Genomic DNA, 22639 nt, shown 5'->3' with positions numbered 1-22639 from the left:
CTTCCCTAGCCTTAAAGGCGGTGTCTCCCCTATGGGGAGAAGGGACAAATTGTCCAGAGTCATCACAATATGTATGGGATTAATAATAGTTTGGAAGCAATCGGGAACTGTGCATAAGGGACTTCAGCAGGGGGCTGCAAGTAAGGGTGCAGAGACAGCAGAGGAGCTGGGATGAATAGGGGCAGCAGGGGTGCTCCTATTGCATGGAGCGATCAGTGGTTGTCAAGGTGTTGTTTTAATAGTAGGGTTTTCAAGTCAAGTCAAACAAGATTTATTTTGACAAAGTCCTAAAAGCATAAAACCAGACAAAATACAACATTATCATGTACAAGCACTCATTCAATGTACAATTATGTACAATGTGGTGGGTCAGAAGGAGGACAAGGACTCTTGTAAGACATTTGTAATCTGTTCTTTTATTAAAGAAAGGGAAAATGCCTACCTTTCCCAACTCCTATGGGTAGTTCCCTACCTACCAAAACTAGCTAAGGTGCTCTAAAGTTTTCTGTGAAAATGTCTTAAAGGAATAAGTCCACAGTCCAAACTAACCCCAACTGACCCTACCAAAATCTTCACAACTAAAGGCAGGAGAATTACTCCTGTCCCCTGCTTTTTACCTTCAGATAGCTTTTATTCATAAAGCTGATCTTCAAAGAGTCTCTTGTGACGTCCCTGATTAGTTCATACAGTTCTCCTAAGACTTCTTTAAGCCTTAGCTTCTTTTCAAAATCCAACTCCTTGATCTCTTTATTGATATTTTCTCCCTGGACAGTATTTTCCTTTCTATTAAGCATGGGGAAGGGAGAGGGGAGGAGAGAGGGGTGGGGGGGGGGGGTTGAAGGGGGCTGGGAAAGGCTAGAGGGTTGAGGGGAGAAGCGAGATGTTAGGGTGGATGGGGAAGAGAAGGGTGGGGAGAAGGGGTGGGAAGAAGGGGAAGAAGTGGAGGGAGCAGGAGGGCAGGGGAGAAGGTGGGTGAGTGGGAGAGAGAAGGAAGGTAGAAGAGGGAGAAGGTGGGGGCCAGAGGTGAGGGTGAGAGGGGGAGAGGGTGGGAGGGGAGAGGGGTAGAGGGAGGAGGGGAAGGGTGGAGTAGGATTGGGGGAATGGGGTGGAGGAGGGGGAGTGAGTGAGGGCGGAGAGGGGGAGGACGGGAGAGGGGGAGATGGGGAGGGGCAGAGGGAGAGGGAGTGTGCAAGGGGCTGAGAGGGGGGAGAGGTTGGGAGCAGAGAAAGGGGGAATAAGGGGAAGAGATGAAGGGGGTTCAGGGGGAAGGGGAGAGGGAATAAGTTGGAGAGTGGGAAGGGCAGGGGAGATTGGGGGGGAGGTGGGGAATAGGAGGAGAGTAATGGGGAAGGGGAAGAGGGGGAGAAGGGGAGAGGGGTAGCAGGAGATAGGCAAGGGGAGAAGGGGGAGTGGAGAGGGTAGAGGGATGGGGATGTGGAAGAGGGAGAGGTGGAGAGGACGAGGGGAGCGGGGGAGAAGGTGGGGGAGGGGGAGAAATAAGGACGAGAGAGGGGGAGTAAGTTGGGGAGCGGTAGTGCAGAGGAGGGGAGATGGTGGAGATGGAGGAGGAGGATTGGGAGATGGGGAGAGGGGGGGCGGGTGGAATGGGAGACGGGGATGAGAAAGGAGAGGGGGAGGGAGGTTGAAGAGAGGGGATGGGAGGTGGGCAAGTGGGTGGTGAGGGGGAAGGGGAGAAGGGTGAGGGGGAGAAGGAGGGAGGGTTCAAGGGGGAGAGTGAGGAAGGGTAGAGGTAAGAGCGAGCTAAGTAGAGTGGACAGGGGGTGGGGATGGGGAGAGCGAGGTGGGGAATAGGGACAGGGGTGGGGGGAGAGGGTGGGAGAGGAGAGGGGTAGGGGGTGAGAGTGGAATGGGTTGTGGAGAGGGGGTGGGAGGTGGGTGAGCCAGGGAGAGGGGGAGAAGGTGGAGGGGGAGAGGGAGGATGGGGAGGGGAGAAGGGGAAAGTGGAGAAGGGGGAGAAGGGAGGGAGGAAGGCAGAGAGGAGGGAGTGGGGAATGGGGAGGAGAGGGGGTGGAGAGTGGCGAGATGGGAGAGGGGGAAGGGGAGAGTGGGGTTGTTAGGGGGAGAGATTGGAAGGGGAAGAGGGGAGAGGAAGCTGGGTAGAGGGGACATGTGGTGAGGGGTGGGTGGAGAGGGAGGTGGGAGAAGGGACATGGGTGGGGGTGAGTGGAGAGTGGGGAAGGGGTGAATGGGAGAGGAGAGGGAGAGAGGGGGAGTGAGAGGGATGAGAGGAAAAGGGCAGAGGAAGGGGGGATGGGGAGATGAGGACAAGAGGGTGGAGAGACAGGGGTTGGAGTTGCGGGAGAGTTGGGAACTCCCCCTCCCATTCTCCCCCTTCGCCCACTCTTCACTCACCCCCACCCCTGTCCCCTCTACCCAGCTCCCTCTCCCCTCTTCCCCTCCCACTCTCTCCCCCTAACAACGCCACTCTCCCCCTAACCCCCTCTCTCATCCCTTTAAGATGAGATGGCAATACCCTTGAGATAGATGGGGATGCAGAATGTGTTCAAACATCAATAATCGAAACAACTCAGGTAGTTTGCAAAAGGATAACTGTTTTAATATCAATTATCTAAAACAGGGAGTACAACAGACATCAGCAGACATCTCTCATCACGATATCAAAGCATTTAATAAAATATCACATTTTATAGTATATATTCGTCATTGATGATGCTAATCTGCGTATCACTAACGTCATCTTACGTGGCAAAACTTAAAAACCTTCGGGTGAATGTTCTAAACGGATCATCTAGGTATACGATCCATAATCATTTGGGCAGTGAAATAAAGTGATAGGCTTCTTAACATCAGGTGGGTCAACTAAGTCCTTCCCTAAAATATGTCACTATGAATGTCACTAAATATACAACGTCTAATTGGCTACACAACTATAGGACCCTTGATCATGCGGTCTCTATAATTGGTTACTTTCTAACCTCCATCCGTTCCTTCCCAATTTACATTAGCAGCACACAGACTTAGCGTCCAGGTGCTGGAGAACTCATTTTAACCGTGCTTCCCACCAATTAACATGACCATCCATCACCACCTCAATGGTCTGCCGTCAATTAGGGCTTTGAACTTGTCCTTGGAAATGTTCCTTGCTACTGAAGAATTCAGGGGCGTGAAGGCACACTCTGCCCTCGTGCATAGGTGTGACCATCATACTCGTCCAACTTCTTCTCCCCACGTGACTGAAGACCACGAAATTGAGCTTTCAGTGTATTTAAATGCTATTTTCTAATAGACCTCTAACATCTTCTTGTTTCCGCCCCTGCCTTCTGGACAGGAGCTTGTTCTTTCACACGATTTTGTATCCAAGGTCAACTCACACCAGTCTGATATGACCATGGCTTCTTGGCTCATCCAACCTCGCCTTTCTGAGTTTGCCTTGTAATTCACTTGTTTTCTGACTGCGACAAAATGAAAAAGGCGGCCTTCCTTCTTTTCTTTTGCCCAGCACTGCTATTATACGTAGTGGGAACATTCATCTTTTACTGACTATATATATAGATATATGTATATATATATTCAGTAAAAAAACTTTGTTAAAGGGACGTTATGGTTCAAAGTAAAACCGAAAAACCCATGAAATTCGGCAGTTATGGTAAGATAAGCAACCATAACTCGCGCCGCCACCGTGCACTGCTAAGACTAACACCCAGGACATCAAAGATGACATCGCAAATGTCATACAGCTAAGCAATCACACATTATGAATAACGTCCTCAGAACACCCCCATTTTGTGAATTTTCGAACATTTCAGGACAATTATCATTTCTTTTTTCAACATATTAACATTACAAATATTATACTTTCATCTTGTACACAATGCTATGTTTCTCCATTAGTAGCTCAGTATACTAGATAGAATCCCATAATACAATGCTATTTATATCAATGCATCGTTCAAAGCACTAATAACGGTATGATATTTATTGCAATATCCTTGACACTTTTTTCGCAACATTATAATAAAAATCCCTAGTACACAAATTCCATGAAAAGTACATACACATGTGATGTCATCAGTGATTTCATCAATGACATTTGCGATGTCATCTTTGATGTCCTGGGTGTTAGTCTTAGCAGTGCACGGTGGGGGCGTGAGTTATTTTTCATAGCTTACCATAACTTGCGATTTTCAGGGGTCTTTCGGCTGTACTTAAAACCATAACGTCCTTTAAACAAACTTTTTTTAATATCACGCAAAAAATATACAAACATGGCGTGCAAAAACCAACTTCTCACAGATGGCTTTACACAGAATGTTGCAAAGTAAGAATTTATGCTCGTTCACAGTGAAGGTCAGCTGCTTCCATTTTTTTCTCGGGCCCCGGAGAGGCTCACGAAGCGGACTATAAGGTTGTATTGTGTTTTGACCTTGACAGACAGAGATTGTGATGAAAGACTTCTCTTGAAGGAGTGTTGCTAAAACGTAAGAGAAGATAAGGATGAAATTTATGAAACGAAACCACTTTTATATATTATATCACTATGCGAAATATCGTTGGCACACGCAGAGTCGTATTTTGGGACTGCACCACTCGTAGACAATGGAAATTGCAATTGTACTGTAAGTAACCCTTTAGATTATTTTATACCAAATTTAATTACAATAGCGTAGCATTAAAGACCGCTCAAGTTGAACTTGTTCATTGAAAGTGGCATAATGTTTTCTACCGCGCACTATCACCGCCAAATTGATCCCCTGTTGTTTAGAGGGCTCTGAAAAAGGCAGACGACACAGGGTGGGTTAATACAAATAATTTAACCGGTCTATAGGCGGTCAAGCGCTCTACTCGCTGTGCCACTTCACTGTAGCCTGTCAAATGGCACAGCGAGTACAACGCTCGCTTTGACATCCGTGCACAGCTTGCTAACGCAAGTTCGAATCCCGGCAAGGCCAAACTCAGCCTTTCATCCTTCCGTGGTCGATAAATGAGCACCACACACCGTGGTTAATAATAAGCACCGCTTAGATACCTCATGGTTCTTAGCGCTATATGAATGGGAAGATATTATTATTTTATTAACATACTCCGTTGCACTATCTTCGATGGCAAATAGTTTCACGCCCTAATAAATAAAATGATGATTTTTAATGAAGATCGGCTGGTGAGACTAATTTATGTTTTTTAAAACAGGTATGTGGCCCCATTTTGCCTATGTCACAATTTACAGACTCCAGCGGATGGGGTCTTGAACTGCCAGGTGCAGGTCCAAATATGCAACTTCATGACCCTCACCATTTTATGGGACAATCGCCAAGGACCAATATGCCCTTACGCAGTACTAGCGGCTACAAACAACATACCAACCAATAGGGTGGTCTAATGGCTCGTTTTTGCAGCAACCTTCCGATTATCAGAGCGACCATTTACTGCTTTTATCATAAACCAACAGCCTATCTACCGCAAAGGAACAACGTGTGGCTCCAAATAAACCCTTGCTGATCGACAGCAGAGACAATAGCAAATCGCTGAATATTCACTAAACATTTCATGTGAAATAAATGTACTTTACCAAATGTACAATCCTGCTGTTTACTTTTAAACCACAGTTTCATATTCCGAATTGTGGCGCACTGAGTTGTAAGCTGATCTAACACCCTCTGTACCGCAAAGGAACATCGCGTGCCTCAACATGAACTTTTGCGGATCGACAACAAAGACAAATGCAAATTGCTGAATATTCTCTAAACATTTGCTGTCAAATAAATGTACTTTACAAAATTTACAATCTTGCTGTTTGCTTTTAAATCACTGTTTCATATTCCGAATTGTGGCGCGCTGTGTTGTGACATAATATGTGTTGTCTTCCGGGCTCTGTGTAAAGTCACTTAGGACTGGAGAGGACTGGGCGCGTTAGATGACGCACTCTGTAACGTCACGGAGAGAGGCGGGGAATATGAATGCTTTGATAATATCAGGTTTAGGGGCGGGAGATATGATTTAGTGTCACAAAAGCAAGTCAGCCAGGTCAATAGCGCCAGTCATAGGATTATCACATAATGTCGGCGCACACCAGCCGGATTTATCGTTTCTTTAGTGGACAAAAAGTCAGTTGACGCCCATAGGAAATTGTACTATTAGCGGACAAAAGGAGTGGTCTTAAAACACTTTCACCCTGACAACAAACAATACAAACAACGTTCTCAGAACACCCCCGTTTTGTGTAATTGCAACCATTCCGAGACACCGCAAGTGTTCTTAGAACACATTCAACTAGACAGATTACAATACGGACAGCGTCCTAAGGACACCCCCAGTTTGTGTATTTACGAACAATTAAGTACACCGCGAGTGTTCATAGCTCATTTTTACCTTCCTTGCGAACAAAAATGACACATACTCCGTCCTCTAAACACCCCACCATTTAGTTTATTTACAAAATGTCAGAACAGCCGTGTTCTCCGCGGACAAATCGAACGCAACAAAAACGTCTAGCACATAAATAAAATACAACTTTGAACCTATCTCATACTCCCCCATCCTCTCCAAAGACTTCTACACACCAACACACTCTACTAAATACACATTTTGAACAAACTTTCACTGCGCTGTCCGCGGACGTCCGCAAATGCAAGATGGCGGGCGCGAAAGAAAATCTGACGCGCATCACGCACCACGCCGCCCAATCAGCGAACACGTCGCATGTCCGCAGACATGACACAAGCCACTGGGCCAATCGGAGTGCTGTCCGCGGAGCGAACAGGGAAGTCCGTCCGCGAAGCGAACACAGATATCACTAATTTTTTTGCCTTACATTTTGATAATTTTAAAAAAAAACTACTGGACGGATTTACACCAAATTTGCAAAAGCACACTTTCGGGACCAGGCCGCCGCTCCTGCCGCAAATTTGGTGTAAATCTGTCCAGCGGTTCAGGCTGTAGCCGTGCGCAAAGTTTTTTCCCATTCAGTCTATGGAAAAAAAAAAGTTTTGGGACCCCCCCTATAACTTTTCCCCCCCTGGACGAATCCTCACCAAACTTTGCAAATTCAGAGTGGGCCATATACTTTTTTTGCAAAGTTTGGTGAGGATCCGTCCAGGGGGAGCGAAGTTATAAGCCGCCCAAAAAGTGCTCTTCCTATGGAAACACCAACTTAACCATAACTACATGGCCGCTACCGCGGCCATGTAATATATATATATATATATATATATATATATATATATATATATATATATATATATATATATATATATATATATATATATATATATATATGTTGGTGCATGCCGCACTCTATTAACTATAAAGCTAGCCCCAAGGATACTTCATCTTCTTGCGTTTCTTTGCATATTTACACGTGTGAAATAGCTTGTTATATTCATTATTTCTGTAGCATAAGCCTCTTCATCTTGATCCCAAGATGTCACTTATCTTCGATTCTTTCTTGATGCCTTTATAGAATTGCCTGCATTCTCTGGTCTCTGCATCTCTTCTCTATATGTCAGCTTTGCATTGTGTGACGTCATTATTTCTCTTTGTTTATTCAATTGTCCTGGTTTCTTCCGGACTATCCCTCGGACATCCATCATACGGTCTCATATGCGGGTATGATTGCCTCAATGGGAACCTTGCTTCCAGGATTCTCCATGGTATCTGTAATTCAAATGGTTTTGTACGTGTTTCATATTCTGGTTTCAAGAAGATAGGATATATGGGCGAAGTGATTGAGGTGGTAATACTTAGCTCATTCTCTACACTACCCCTCTAGGCGATTCATCGACCACTCTCCCATCATTCTTCACATCTAGACATCCTTGGTTGAAGAAATGTTTCTTTGGGATCCATATCTTTATGACTCCTTTCAGGCATCCAGCTGATTTCACATGCTCATCCTTGTTCCAAGTCATGAGCATGCACTGCCCACTTGGACTACAATAGATCCCTCTTCCCACATACTCCTTATGGTTCTTTGGATACAGGAACTTCGTTCCCTTAGGTGCATGGATACTGGCTTTCACAAAGTCTCTGATCTCATCATCTGTTAAGTTTCTGGCCTTCCATCCTGATTCAACATCAATCATGATCTTCATCCCTACGGCTTTCTTTGCTGTCTTCTTGTATTGTGTGATTATTATCTTGATCACACTTCCCAGCAACACTAACACGATCAGGGCTCCAATGAACTTGAAAATGTCTGCTATCCATTGCGGAACCCAAGAAAAAAGTGATCCAAACCAGCTGTCATCGATAATGTCTTCTACTTCGTCTGTCATCTGGACATATAGCTTCGTTAGCATTTCTATGGCCTCAGTCAAGGTGCCATTCCCGTCATCGTGAGACGGTATGAATGTGCAACATGATTTTCCTATTTTTGCACAAACACCTCCATCCATAGCTGTTATCATGTCCAAGACGTATCTGTTCTGAAGAGTCAATAGTCTTATGCTCTCATCTCTTCCCTTATAGCATTGAATCCCTTTATGGTAGTGTTGATTGTTTGCAGCAATTCCCATCTCGTTATTTGCAACCATTTAGTATTTGCTCCAACCTGGATTCTCGGCATGAAGATTAACTTGAATACGGTCAAACTCTGGCAAAATAGTCTGTGTTCATTCGGGATAGAGTCAAAGGCTTCTATCGATTTGGCAGAAAAGTAGTTCTCTCTCTTCATTCGATGAACCAGATCCACAGATCTCTTCTTCCTCAGATGAGCATCTTTTGGGAAACTGTCAATATTCAGGTCACTTTTAGGAATTACCAACGCTGGAATATGAACATACACCAAGGTGCATATTCTTCCCCAGTCTTTGGGTAATCTCATATATGCTTTTGATCTACAAGCCCAATAATGATCCATGATCACTGCTGTCATGACTCGCTCCCTTTGCTACCTTTCCCACCACTTGGGGGCATGATTTGGGGTTTGTTCCGTACTGGACTTTCCTCTGAACCTTATGCTACAGTGCTGTGATGAATTGGGAGCGCTAAATCCCTATTTTCCAAGCTACTTCCTTTCCGGATCCATTCCAGGTTTTTGGCAGCCAGCATGCTTCTTTAATCAAATGACTATTGAAGTGGGAGAATGGAAGACCAGGCTCCCGTCCTTCACCTCTCGCGCTTGGCCTAAAGGGTCACGACCCAGACACCCGCCACGAGAAGAGTTTGTCCATTTACCAGACGACCAGATACCCTGGTACAGGAACATACGGATGTGTCCATCTGCCTGCCCAGCAGCCCGCACTGGCCATGCCGACACCTGCGGCACGGACCAACTAGACTAAAATCTACACGTCGTTAGAGATGCCATGACGACCTAGACAACGGTAAGCACACCTGTGCAAATATACACACTGGACATCCCTGCACCAATCTACACGAAGAATATACTCAGTGCTATGACATAGGCGACAGGCATACTCACGGACGTGCATCTTTATTATTTTCTACATAGGCTTTCAGAATGCAGAAACGCAAGACGCGTCATGAACTCATCTACAAAGCTTGCTCACGCTTCTCTTAAAACCAGTTACCACCATGAGAAATATAATGAAGACACGATACTGGTCATGGAACTATATGCTACTGTAACCTAAAGCACCTGTGCACCAGACTGACCACTTATACACCAGGCCTAAGTAGGCCTCAAGCAAGAGCTCCCGTGGACATTAACAAAACAAGAGTCAGGTTGCTGATCCTGCAGAATGAGCCCGGCGAAGCAACCAGCCAAGGTCGCAATGTTGCAAACCCACATTCCAAGAGCAAATCATCAAGGGCACGATGTTGCAACCTCGCACTCCGCGCACCAACGTTAAAGTCACACCTGCAAATTAAACCAGACACACAGTGGAAAAACAATATTAATTGTGCAGAATTCTGCCTCAAACACGGTCCCTCCTCACGTGACCAAGCCGAACCTGACGAGATGCCAAGCCCAGGAGAAAAGAGGCGTCTGGATCCCTCGCTACGAGACATAGGCAGATACACTTGAAAGGCTCAATGGACATTTGCGACAGTGGGAGCGGTCAGCCTCCAACTATGAATAAATCCTCACATTGTCTGCACGTACCCATAGTGAAACATTGTTGCAAATTGCAGGTACACCGAGAGCTGGGAACAGCGGTGGTCCCAGGCTGGGAAGCTCACGGGCGCACCAATCAGAACATGGGGCTCTTATCACTGACGCCAGTAATATTAACCAATCCTTAGGAGTCTTCATGTAACAATTCTCATGTATCTAATTGTAGGGACAACCCAGATATATCACCTGACTAACCCTCGACCACTCATATTATTCTCTATACGTGTGCTATACTAACCCTACCACTCGAGCAACCAATTAAGAGTGGCGATAGGTTTTTTGTTAACTTTCTAAAGTGACGCAAGTAGCGCGTCATAATACAGTAAAAAGGGCCTGCGAGCCCCACGATTGTGTGTGTGTCAGGACGGACGCGTACGATCCTTGACCCATCCCTGCCGTTTTTGTATAATAAACAGCAGAGTCACCTTGCTTCTTGCGTGTGTCTCATACTCTATCTCATCTGGGATATACGGGAGGAGTTGGGGCCTCCCTGCCCGGAGGTCTGCGGACGGCCCGGCCGACCCCGGCAGAATTTCCCCCCGACAAGTTGGAGGCACTGCTGAGATCTGTTTAAGATCCACCTTTTTATTTTTACTTTTTCCAGGCACTCCCGTTGCTAAGAGTCCCGGCGGCGTGGCCCCCTCTGCCGTTGCCCCCTTCTGAGGACTACAGGACCATCGCGGAGCTGCGAGAAGACCGGACAGCGCAATCCGGATATTGGCCCTCGGGAGCCGGTTGAGAAGTATCCCGCCCGCGGTCGGCGAGTGTCCAGACGTGGTCCAGACGAGGGGAGGTGGCGAGCCGCTTGGAGGGGTGCACGCAGTCGAGCGGCCCTGCATCGAGAGAACTTGGTGAGCATGACACGCACAACAAGCAGCACGAAATTGTGAGGGAGGGGGGAGGAAGTAAATAAGGGAGGAGGGAGGTGTTGTAAAGGTGCGCGGCGAAGGTTTAACAACTTAGTGTTGGCAATGGAATGAATGGTAGTGAAACGAGTGCGAGAGCAGTCGGCTACGTCACGCGAAAGAGGGGGGCGGAGCACGAAAACATCACGTGCGGCCGCTTGTAGACACTGATTGGCCTAGGTTGCGACTACGTGTAAGGGTGGGTGTGTGTGGTTTCCTACGATTTGGCATTTATTGATCAATGAGTAGATGAGGATTCCTATTTTTCGAGCAAGAAACTCGATAGGTAGATGACGTTTCCCTGTAGGCGGTAGCTAAGCTAGTTGCCCAATACGGAAGATAATTGGCTGGTTAAGCCCTCCTGTTGAGGGGCGTATCACACGCGAGGCGACGCAGTGTGCGCAGTCCGATTATATTATTGATTTGATTACCTTGTTCCAGGAGTGACAGGAAGACAGCTGTAGGGTTAGCGGGGGTAGATTGCAAGTGTATTTTGAACTTAAAGAACATATGAAGAACTTACCAGTAGCCCGAAGAGATCGGTGACGTCACCAGTAGGGCTTTAATAGGATATCACGAGCACAAGGCACATTGGTTTTGAGAGTGGCGGTGAAGAGAAATATGGTAAGGGAGCGGACACGGAGATAAACGGTAAACGAGTTGATCGGGGAAAGGAGAAGGGAGGAGGGGCGTGGCTGCGCACGGAGAACGCCGGCGACGGCGAGTGTAAAAGGGGGAGGAGAACGTGGAAACAGGACGACTGTATAAAAGCGTCATAAGGGGTACGCAGCCGCAGGGGGCTGCGTGCGCTTCGGCCGCAGGGGGCCGTATGGTTATTGTATAAAGAAAGAAAGATAGAAGGGAATATACAAATGTAAAACCTTATATATTTTCTTTTATTTTTTTTTTATAATTTTGTCAAAGGATTGTCGTAAGTCCCCACACTTACGGGGCCAGGTAAACAATATAAGGTTGTATATTGTAAACTGCTAGTGAGATAAACTGCTACCAGATAGGGGAAGGGTAACAAGTGGAGCGCTACTATGTCATATGGGACAGGGTCGGGAGGGTGGGGGAACACCCTCACTACCACACTACAACACATATGCACCACACTGCCACCCCATAGGGAGAAAATAATTAAGTACAGCATAGAATGGACCCAGGGGACGGATAACAAAATGCTAACACCATGGCCGCCTAATGGTAGCTTCGATCCATATGCCCAACATTCACTGCTAAACCATCTGCACAATACATACAAGGGGAAGAAGTTGGCAAGCCATGTGGAGGTGTTTAACTTATGGAGGATGTTCCAGGGGTCCCGACCAGGACCAAATGGAATGTTCACTATGGGGGAAACACCGGAAGAAAAAGAGATTAAGAAAGGAGAGGATGGGAAAAAGGGGAGTGAAAGCACAAAGAATACGGGGAACGGAGGAGAGGGAGGAGAAAAGATTGATAAATCAGACGACATAAAAAAGGAACCAAGCAACGAGATACCCATAACACCGGGAGTGAAAACAGAGGGAGGGGGGTTGTACCCTTTGAGAGAATTAGGAGAAATAGAAGGACAGCTAAGGGCGGCTGAAGGATACTCGAACCCAGCATACAGCCCTCCACCATATGTGGCTCATAGGAAGATGCCAGTGGGGGAGGGGAGGATCGGAGAAGAGCAGACTGTAGAGATAGGAAATGAGGAGTGGGTAGCTGCACAGATATTATTAAAATTACGAGGTTCACTAACGGGGGAAGAGAGGGAGGTAGTAAAGAGAACAGACGAGGATAATGCCAGAGAGAGTGAAATGAGGGGGGAGGAGCTATTACGGCAAAAGGAAGAGATTTTGGAGGAAAGATTAGCAAAGCTAAGGGATGAGCAGAATGAATTGATCAAACAGCTCGAGAGGGAGGAAAGAGAGAGAGCGAGGAAAAGAAAAGAAGGCAAGAACGAATTGGAAAAATTAAGGGAACGAAATGAGGAGCGAAGGAGAGAAGCTGAAAGAGTAAAAGCAGCAGCAGACAGGGTATCAAGAGTAGTGCTGAGAGAGAAGAAGAGGGAAGAAGAAGAAATAGAAAAGGAAATGGCAATATGGAAGAGGAGGTTACTATCAGAGACAGCTAAGAAATATGAAGAGGGGAAGGTAATAGAGAGTATAGTAGAAAGGGAAAGGGTGAAATGGGAAAGGAAGAAAGAGGATGAAAGGATATTGGAACAGATGAGCAATGAAGTGATGGAGGAATTGAAAAGGAAAAGGGAGGAAAATAGTAGGGAGATGGAGGAGAGAAGTGAAGGAGGAAGGGAAGAGAGGAGTAGGGAGAGTGAAAGATGGGGGGATGTATACAGAAGCAGAGAAGTAGCGACAACATCAGCACTAGGGGGGGAAGTTGGTAACGGAGAAAAAGGAGATATAGACCTAATAGACTTACAAACAGTAACAATAAAAGGGAAAAAGACAGAGTGGGGGTTGCCATTTATGAATGATTTTTGTAGTGAGGAGGAAGAAGGAGTGGAGAGGGAAGGAAGAAAAAGTGAAAGGGAAAGCTTAGATAAGCTATACCTCACTCGAACCAACATAGACTCACCATGGATCAGTAGGAGAAAGGGAGAGATGGAGAGAAGTGAGGAGGGAGAGCAAGGACCAGTGGTAAGACAAACCCATGAAACCCCACCATCCCCATCCCCATCACGCCCTCCCCAATCGCGCCCTACATGCTCAACCACCTCACGCTCGCTGCGCAGAATACAGCTCGCGCCCTTCATGGACGAACTGACACCCTATGCATGTAGGCTTAGAGACCTCCCTAGTCGCAGGCAGGACAGACTAATGAACATGCCCACATTAAATACAGGAAATAACGAAAGGAGGGGAAAGGATGGAGTAGAAGGAGTTAAGGGCAGGGGTAATAAGGACAAAATTGAAGAGGTAAAAGAAACGGAAGTAGAGGAGGGGTGTGAGGACTCGATATTATGGAACGTAAAGGGTGACACAAGACACAACTTAATGCCACTGTTGGAGAGAGGAGGGGTTAGACCACAGTATGTCCCTTGGAAGCATACGGATAAAGAAAATATAAAATGTAGGCTTCCATCACTAAGTGGAGGTGCGGGTAAGTGGATATATGAAATGGAAAAACACACTGCAGGACAGAAACTAGCAGTAGGAGATGTAAAGGGCTTGTTAATATCAATATTAGGGGATAGAGCGGATGACATTTGGAAGAGAGTGGGATTCCATGGGGTAACAATAACAAACACATCGCATGATGGCGCACCATTTGCGAACTGCAGGCATGCCCTATGGCAGGCATTAAGGGTACAGTACCCAGACACATCAGACATAGGAGCAATTACCTCCCGTAAGATGCGTGAGAATGAGGATCCTGTTGATTATATCCAGGATATCCAAGAGAAGTGGCACATGGAAACTAGAGAACAATGGGATAAAACACCAGCAATATTTTATCATATACTGGTACAAGGGCTCCCAGAAGGAGTTCAGAAACAACTAAAGAAAGTAGTGGGAATGGAAGCAAAACCATGGCCAGAAATACAACTGACCATAGTACATCACTGTAGGACATGGCAAGGAAAAATGAAACAAAAGGAAGAGGACAGGAAAACAGAAGAGGCTAAATTAGTGCAGAAAAAACTTACTAAATACACAATGGAAGGGGCACTAATAACTACGCCCACACCAATGGCCCAAAGCCCCACACAAGTAGTGGCTGCACAAGATCCAGCTCAAATAGCACCTTCACAGACTATAACACAACAAGTGCAGCCACTGCCGCCACTGCAATTACACGCACCAAACATGGGAGGAGGGTACCCAATGCAAGGAGCTGGGTATTATAATTATAACAGGGGGAGAGGAGGATTTATGAGAGGGAGAGGATACGGATATAACACCCAACAGCAGGTGGGAGGACTTAGAAATTCCTACCCCACAGGGCAACCAGTGTACCAGGACAACACAGGGAGCTTCCCATGGCAAAGCAGGGAACCACCCGTGTGTTGGAGTTGTGGATTATTAGGACACATGTCACGCACGTGTAGGGTCAGGCCAGGAACACCAGCATGGAATGAACAGGTACAACCTAGGACCTCACAAGAACAGCAGGGTATACAACAACAGCAGACGTTGCAACAAGGAAGTGAACCACAACAACAAATAACACAACAACAGCCACAAACATATTCACCGCCACAACAACAAGTAGCGATATCACAACAACCTCAAACGCAACAAACACAATTGGGTAGGGTGACGGTCTTGGGACACAACCCTTACACAGGGAATGGCCAATCATTGTACCCTCAATAGGACAGCCCACAGACGGCCTTGGTGTGTCCCATCCTGTCAGTAACACCTAATAGTGCGGAGGAGCCACGCATAGAGGTAACGATAGGTGACAAAAAATGATCATTCCTTGTTGACACCGGGGCAACCCGGTCTTGCATAAGGGAAGGTAAATTTAAGATGTCAGGCGAAGCCATGAACACCCAAGGATTCTCTGGGGCTAAAGGGTTGGTTCCCTTTACTGATAACGTTCCCTTATCTATTGGAGATTATGATCTGCCAGTTCCACTTTTATATTATAGTGCCTCACCAGTAAATATACTGGGGAGGGACATAATGAATAGGTTGAATATGACGATCTCCTTTACAGAGGACGGCATAATTTGCTCTACTCCAGGGAATAACATGCTCGCAGCACGACAGATTATGCAAGCATACTGTGGACAGACAGCGATTAGGGCGGAGCCAGTAGATGGCGAGCTATTCCAGTATGGAACAGACATGGCATTTGCATGGATGCCAGGGATAGAAGGGAAAATATGGAGGAGGCCAGCAGCCTATCTGTTCCGACCAGAAACACCTGTTAATGAACCAGAAGGAGAGGTGGTTGTAATGGACATTGAGAGCATTATTGCAACAGCTGATTATATTGCTGTGCACGCCCAAGATAAAGAAGGGAGAGCATGGAGGGCAGTGATAGCACTAGCAGAAGGATGTAGGCTGACCCAGGTGTCAGATGAGGAGCTGTTCTCAGAAGAAAAGGAGGAAGGTGAAATGGTGTTCATGATGAGTGTAGAAATATGGCTGAGAGTGGCTCACAAACAAGTAGCACAGAAAATTGCGATGGCACTTGAGGCACCCGCATGCACCCCAGTCCCCTTTTTTAAGGAGGATATGTCAAAGGTGCCCAAATCATTGTGGACTATTAGCCCTTATGATGTGGGATGCATAAAAAGCATAGGGGGAGTAAGGATAAAATTAAAAAAAGGTGCCATACTACCCAGAGTGAAACAGTACCCACTGTCAAAAGAGGCAGATGAGGGCATATATGAAACCATAACGGCCCTTATAAACAATGGCATATTGGTCCCCTCAGAATCACCATGTAACACGGCTGTGTACCCAGTGCGCAAGGCTAAAGTGGGGTCTTGGCGCTTCATACAGGACCTCAGGCCCTTGAACAACATAGTAGAAGCAGAATATCCAGTAACAGCAAACCCAGTCACAATATTGTGTGGCATTCCAGCGGAAGCGTCACGATTTACAGTGATCGACCTTAAAAATGCTTTTTTCTCAATACCATTACACCCAGACTCACAAGATTTGACAAGCTTCACTTACCGAAATACAAAGTGGAAACATACCAGATTGCCACAGGGGTTTTGCGAATCACCCTCAATTTTCAATAGAGTAATACAGATGGATTTGGGTAACGTTGAAGTGGAAAGCACAGTGTTACAGTATGTGGATGACATAATAATTTGCAGTACAAACGAAAGTAAATGCAGAGAGGACTCATTAAAGATGTTGACAATATTGGCTGAAAAAGGGTACAAGGTAGACATGGAAAAGATACAATACTGTCAGGAACAGGTACTTTACATTGGCCAACTGATATCCCAACATGGAAGAAAGATTGCACCACAAAGAGCACAGGCCATTTCAAGCACTCCAATGCCACAGACTGTGAGGGAACTGCAGCAATTCCTGGGGCTGTGCAACTACTGTAGAGCATGGGTATTTGATTACAGTTCATACATAGGACCCCTGCTTGAGGGTTTGAGGGAAGCTAATAAAGGGGAGAAAAAGTTGGGGTGGACTATGGAAATGAGGGAGGCCTTTGATGAATTGAAAGACGCGATATCAACTGCTCCAGTACTGGCATCCCCAGACTATGAGCGACGATTTTTTATATTTTCACATTGCGACTCAGCAGTGATGAAAGCAGTTTTGGCCCAAAAAACGAGCATGGGCTATAAACCAGTAGCATTTTACAGCGGTCACTTAGACCCTGTGATGTTAGGTCACTTCCCTTGCGAACAAGGTCTCGCTGCAGCTGCTTTTGCAGTGGAAAAAGCATCAGCAATAACCATGGTGTGTCCAACTACATTGTTTGTGGAACATGCACTATTTGCAATATTGAATAGACCCAAGTCCACCCTAACAACGCAGAGGGCATCGGGTTATGAGATCATTTTGTCTAGAGCTGAATTAGCAATTGTTAGATGTAGCACGGTTAACCCTGCAAGGTTCCTAGCAGAAATAATTGAGGAGGGAGATTATGCCCATGACTGCACCCAAACAACTGAAATGTACTCATGTACTAGGAAAGTTGAAGAAAACGCACTAGAGGGAGGTGAAATTTTGTTTATTGATGGGTCATCGACTATTGATCAAGGAGATGGGATACGGAGGACTGGGGCAGCAGTGGTAAAAAAGATGGAGGCGCCGGTGTGTGTGGCTATGAAATGTGTACAATTACCACAGCATTACTCCGCTCAAGCCGCGGAACTGGTTGCACTAATATTGGCATTAAAGGAAAGTTTTGACAAACGAGTAACCATATACTCTGACAGTGCATATGTTACATCCACTGTCCACTCAGGGCTATCAAAATGGAGAAGAAGAGGGTTTAGGAGAGCTGATGGCACTCCAGTGCAACATGCCCTCTTATTGGCTGAACTAATTGAAGTAATAAATGACCCCCAAGAATTAGCCCTAGTAAAATGCACCGCACACACCAATGGTGAAGGCCACGTCTCAAAAGGGAATGCAGCAGCGGACGCACATGCGAAATATGCTGCGTACTTTGGTGAGATATGGAACCCCCCAGAATCACAGAGAGGGAGAGGGAGGGGAATGGCTAGGGAGATGTTGATAAGAGAGGGGTACACCCATCTCCCAGCCACGCAGATTATGGAGCTACAAGCGGCTGCACCAATGGCCGAAAAAGAAATATGGGTAAAAAGAGGATGTACAATGTCACCAACCGACGCACTATGGCGCCAGGGTGGCACTGGAAAAGTTGTAAAACCATTGGCACTTTTGAACACCGCCCTGAGCCAATTACATCACCCAGCCCATACAGGCAAGGAAGTAATTGCAGCACGAATTAGAGAAGATTGGTTCTGCCCTGAGTTAAATTGTCATGTGTCAAATTTTATCAGCAATTGTCTCACATGTCAACAGTTTACGGCCGGTCATACCCTAAAAGTGATAAGAGGTACTATACCCCGGCCAGAGGGACCTTTTCGGCATCTTCACATTGCCTATGTTGATATGATCAACATATGTCAAGGTAATAGGTATATGATTGTAGTAGTATGCCCATTTTCTAGGTGGATTGAAGCAGGGCCCTGTTCACACCCAGATGCATTTAGAGCAGCCAAATTCCTAGTAAGGGAGGTCTTCCCCAGGTGGGGAGTGTGCGAGGTGTTAAGGTCAGACAATGGCCCGCATTTCGCAAACAAAATGTTCCAGCATATCACATCCTTGCTAAACATAAAACACAAATTCGCATGTGCATACCACCCACAGGCTAACGGTATATGTGAACGCCTGAATGGCCTATTAAAGGAGGCAATTGCAAAAATACAACAAACAACAAAGAAAAGCTGGTTGTATTGCCTTCCATTAGCCCTATTTGAATTGAGGAATAGGCCAGGGTCCGACCACCACCTCACCCCTCACGAGGTGGTTACTGGACGTCAAATGCGCCTTTCCCTAACGCCAACGTCAAGGGCATTCACTGATCACGAAAGCACAGCGAGTGTGTTAGGTGATGAAATGTACCAATATGTGTCTTCTTTGATTACTAGTGTTGTGTTTGTGTCTCAACAGCTCGAGCGCACACGGGGCGGGTCTACCAGCAATCAACAAGAAGGCGCCAATACAGAATTGGAAAAGGAGAACCTGTGCAAACTTGCTAAAGGTGACCACGTGCTACTTCGCAATTTCAACAGGAAATGGAACGATAAAAGATTTACTGGCCCCCATCTGGTAGAGGACGTATCAACAAGAGCAGTAAAGCTAAAGGACAAGCGTGCCTGGACCCACCTACATGATGTAAAGATCTACAAACTGCAGACCCGCCCCAGCGCCAACGACAGGTCCATTGGAAGAACAGCAACAACATCCCCAACAGCGGAAGGAAGTTCTACCACAGACAACGACCCAATTGTTCCCATACCGTGTCACTACCCAGCTTCCCCGGAGACAATAACTGATGAAGAAAGGGGTGATCGCCATACTGCCCACCCCATGGTCACACGCTCAAGGAGTAAAAATACTCTCGCCAACCGAGCCCAATCCCCCCCCCTGCCCATTGACCCCCAAATATAGTAATAACTGAATTGAAGGACATTGCCTGCACAAGTACACATGTAGACACGTGAATGTTCTCTTTTTCTCTTCTCTCGCACATACAGGAACTGCGTATTATTGTATTTTTAAGAAAATAGCTAACTAACAAGTTCACTGCCCAGGCGTAGATGGTACTCCCAGACGATAACTACCCAGAAGAATTGTCACACCAATTTGTATACGAAATAAAACGGCCAACGTACCTAAAAAGGAGAAGGGTACGTGTCTACTACACAGCATTCCTCTTGGCCATAGAATATTCAATGCCCCACCTCCGCCCATACTTGCCGGTCCTAAGAGATAGATCACTTAGAGTAGCGTGGGAACAGCTCTTCGCCTGGGCACTGAATGACTATTTGATAGGGAGAGCTTAAAGGAAACCAACAACTAACATCTAATAACAAGCATTTTTAGAATTTTTAGGCGGCAACTTTAACGTTGCAAGAATACGCTGCCAGGACTGCAGCAAGGTAAGAGCAAAATGCCGGTGAGATTAGCATATGTAATAAAAATAATAGGGATTTTGATGATCACCGGGTTCTTGGCTGCCTCTGTATGACAGTACAGCTATGCTATTAATTTTATTGCTGCACCCAAACCTAATACACCCCCGTCCCCTGCTGCAACAAGTGTTACGTCAGGTGATAGTAGTAACATTGCACCCAAGCAAAATAGAGTTAAACGCAGCACATACTCAGACAATAAAGGTATTGATAATTATATACAAGATTCAGCACACGTCTCAAACAACATATGGTACCAACACATGACCCGCATTGGTAAGCAGACAACTGAGGACAGCTGCTACGTTTGCTCATTAATACCATACGCCATGAGTGCGGCACGAACATTTGTTGCCACAGAAATAGATGAAAAGACAGCACAGTGCATAATATACTTGGCACTGTTCCAAACGAAAGGAAGATTTCAAGGGACAGTGGTGCATATGACGTGGAAAACACGAGACTCATACCCATATGAAAACAACTTCCTCAAGACCTATTTGAGTTACCACAAGAGCAGTTTACATGCTGAAGCATTCAGATATATAACAAGTGGTCCTGCAAAAGGAGAAACAAAGAAAGTAACACTACAGTATCTACCATGTGATTGGTACGCCACTGAAGTTCCGGGTAAACAAGGATGTTGGGAGAGGCCGCTGGTAACGATAACCGGGAAGGTGCACCTGGACAACAGCTGGGAGATAGGAGTGATTGGCAGCAACATGGTAACAAAAGAAACTATCTCAACTATCGAGGCACACAACCACCGATGTTGGACGACGTGGATCAAGTATGTACCAATGCTCACGTGGGTAGAAACGGATGAAGACCCAATAACAATACTACCGCTGACTGCGCCCAAGGTATGCTACCAGCATAAAGGAGAGGTGGACGTAGGATATAACACCAACTGTGCAAGTGTGATGGAGTTGCCTGAGGGGGAGCAGGAACAGCAGTAATAATGGACCATTATTGGGCCTGTGGAGAAAAGGCATACCATACACTGCCTCCCCTGTGGAATGGTGTGTGCACAATGGTGCACGTCAATGTACCATCACTAGTGGTACCCAAGAAGCATGTCAATGTGGCGAACTTTCCCAAAATGGATGAAGGGGACAAAAGAAAAAAGAGATCTGCACCACTTCAGGAGGAGCAAGGGAACAGGACCAACAGCAATGATACTGTCCTAAATAGAAGGAAAAGACAAGGAGAACCATTGACAGGAAATTACCTGTGGGGAAGGTCGGAAACGGCACTCACTTCAATACCACCAGAACACAGACTATTCAGCAGAGCAGCAATGTTCTTCTCCTCAATAAATAATCCGGGACTGCAGGCTTACGCAAACGCAAAATGGCTCCAGATAACTAGATGGGAACTAATGATGACCATCAATTCTACAGTAAATGGATTTAACGCAATAAAAGAGGAGCTGCGAGCTATAAGGATGGTAGCACTCCAGAACAGATATGTATTGGACCTTCTCACAGCAATGGAAGGAGGAGTTTGTGCAAAGATAAGACAATCATGCTGCACGTTCATACCTGCCAACGATGCTGACAATGGTACACTGACAGAAGCAGTTTCACAATTGGCCCAGATGCACTCCAAAATGATGGATGAAAGTAACGGTGTAAACAAGGATAAGAGCTGGTTTTCACTATTATGGTCGTGGATGCCATCCTGGCTGTCAGATGGACTGAAAATTATAGTGGGTTGTACTATTTTGGCTGGAGCTACGCTGATCATAATTAGATTTTGGAAGGCCCGGAAGGCACGCACCACTGACGAGTTGCTCGAAATGGTGGGAATGCACCCCTTGATGCCAGCAGATGACGGCCAACATACAGGTGTGATAATACAGGAGAGGGAGAAGTTGCGCAACCAAATCATCACCAACCATCTAGACCCACCATCAGTGAAGATCGAGAACCCAAGAAACCCCAGGAGCTACATAGGGAAATGGGTATACTGTACTCCTGGAGGAACCTGTGAATATATGTATTGGTCATTTGAAGATCATGTAAACCACTATGGACATCTAGGAGGATTAACTAAGATATGGCGAGTAAGAGGAGATAACGAAAAGGATATGTTTGTGGTCGACAAGTCGACCAGAGGGGGGACTGAAGTGGGAGAATGGAAGACCAGGCTCCCGTCCTTCACCTCTCGCGCTTGGCCTAAAGGGTCACGACCCAGACACCCGCCACGAGAAGAGTTTGTCCATTTACCAGATGACCAGATACCCTGGTACAGGAACATACGGATGTGTCCATCTGCCTGCCCAGCAGCCCGCACTGGCCATGCCGACACCTGCGGCACGGACCAACTAGACTAAAATCTACACGTCGTTAGAGATGCCATGACGACCTAGACAACGGTAAGCACACCTGTGCAAATATACACACTGGACATCCCTGCACCAATCTACACGAAGAATATACTCAGTGCTATGACGTAGGCGACAGGCATACTCACGGACGTGCATCTTTATTATTTTCTACATAGGCT

The sequence above is a fragment of the Ambystoma mexicanum genome, chromosome 7p (genome assembly GCF_040938575.1).
Source record: "Ambystoma mexicanum isolate Mex_15411 chromosome 7p, UKY_AmexF1_1, whole genome shotgun sequence".
NCBI lineage: Eukaryota > Metazoa > Chordata > Amphibia > Caudata > Ambystomatidae > Ambystoma > Ambystoma mexicanum.
This window is presented reverse-complemented; position numbering follows the sequence as displayed.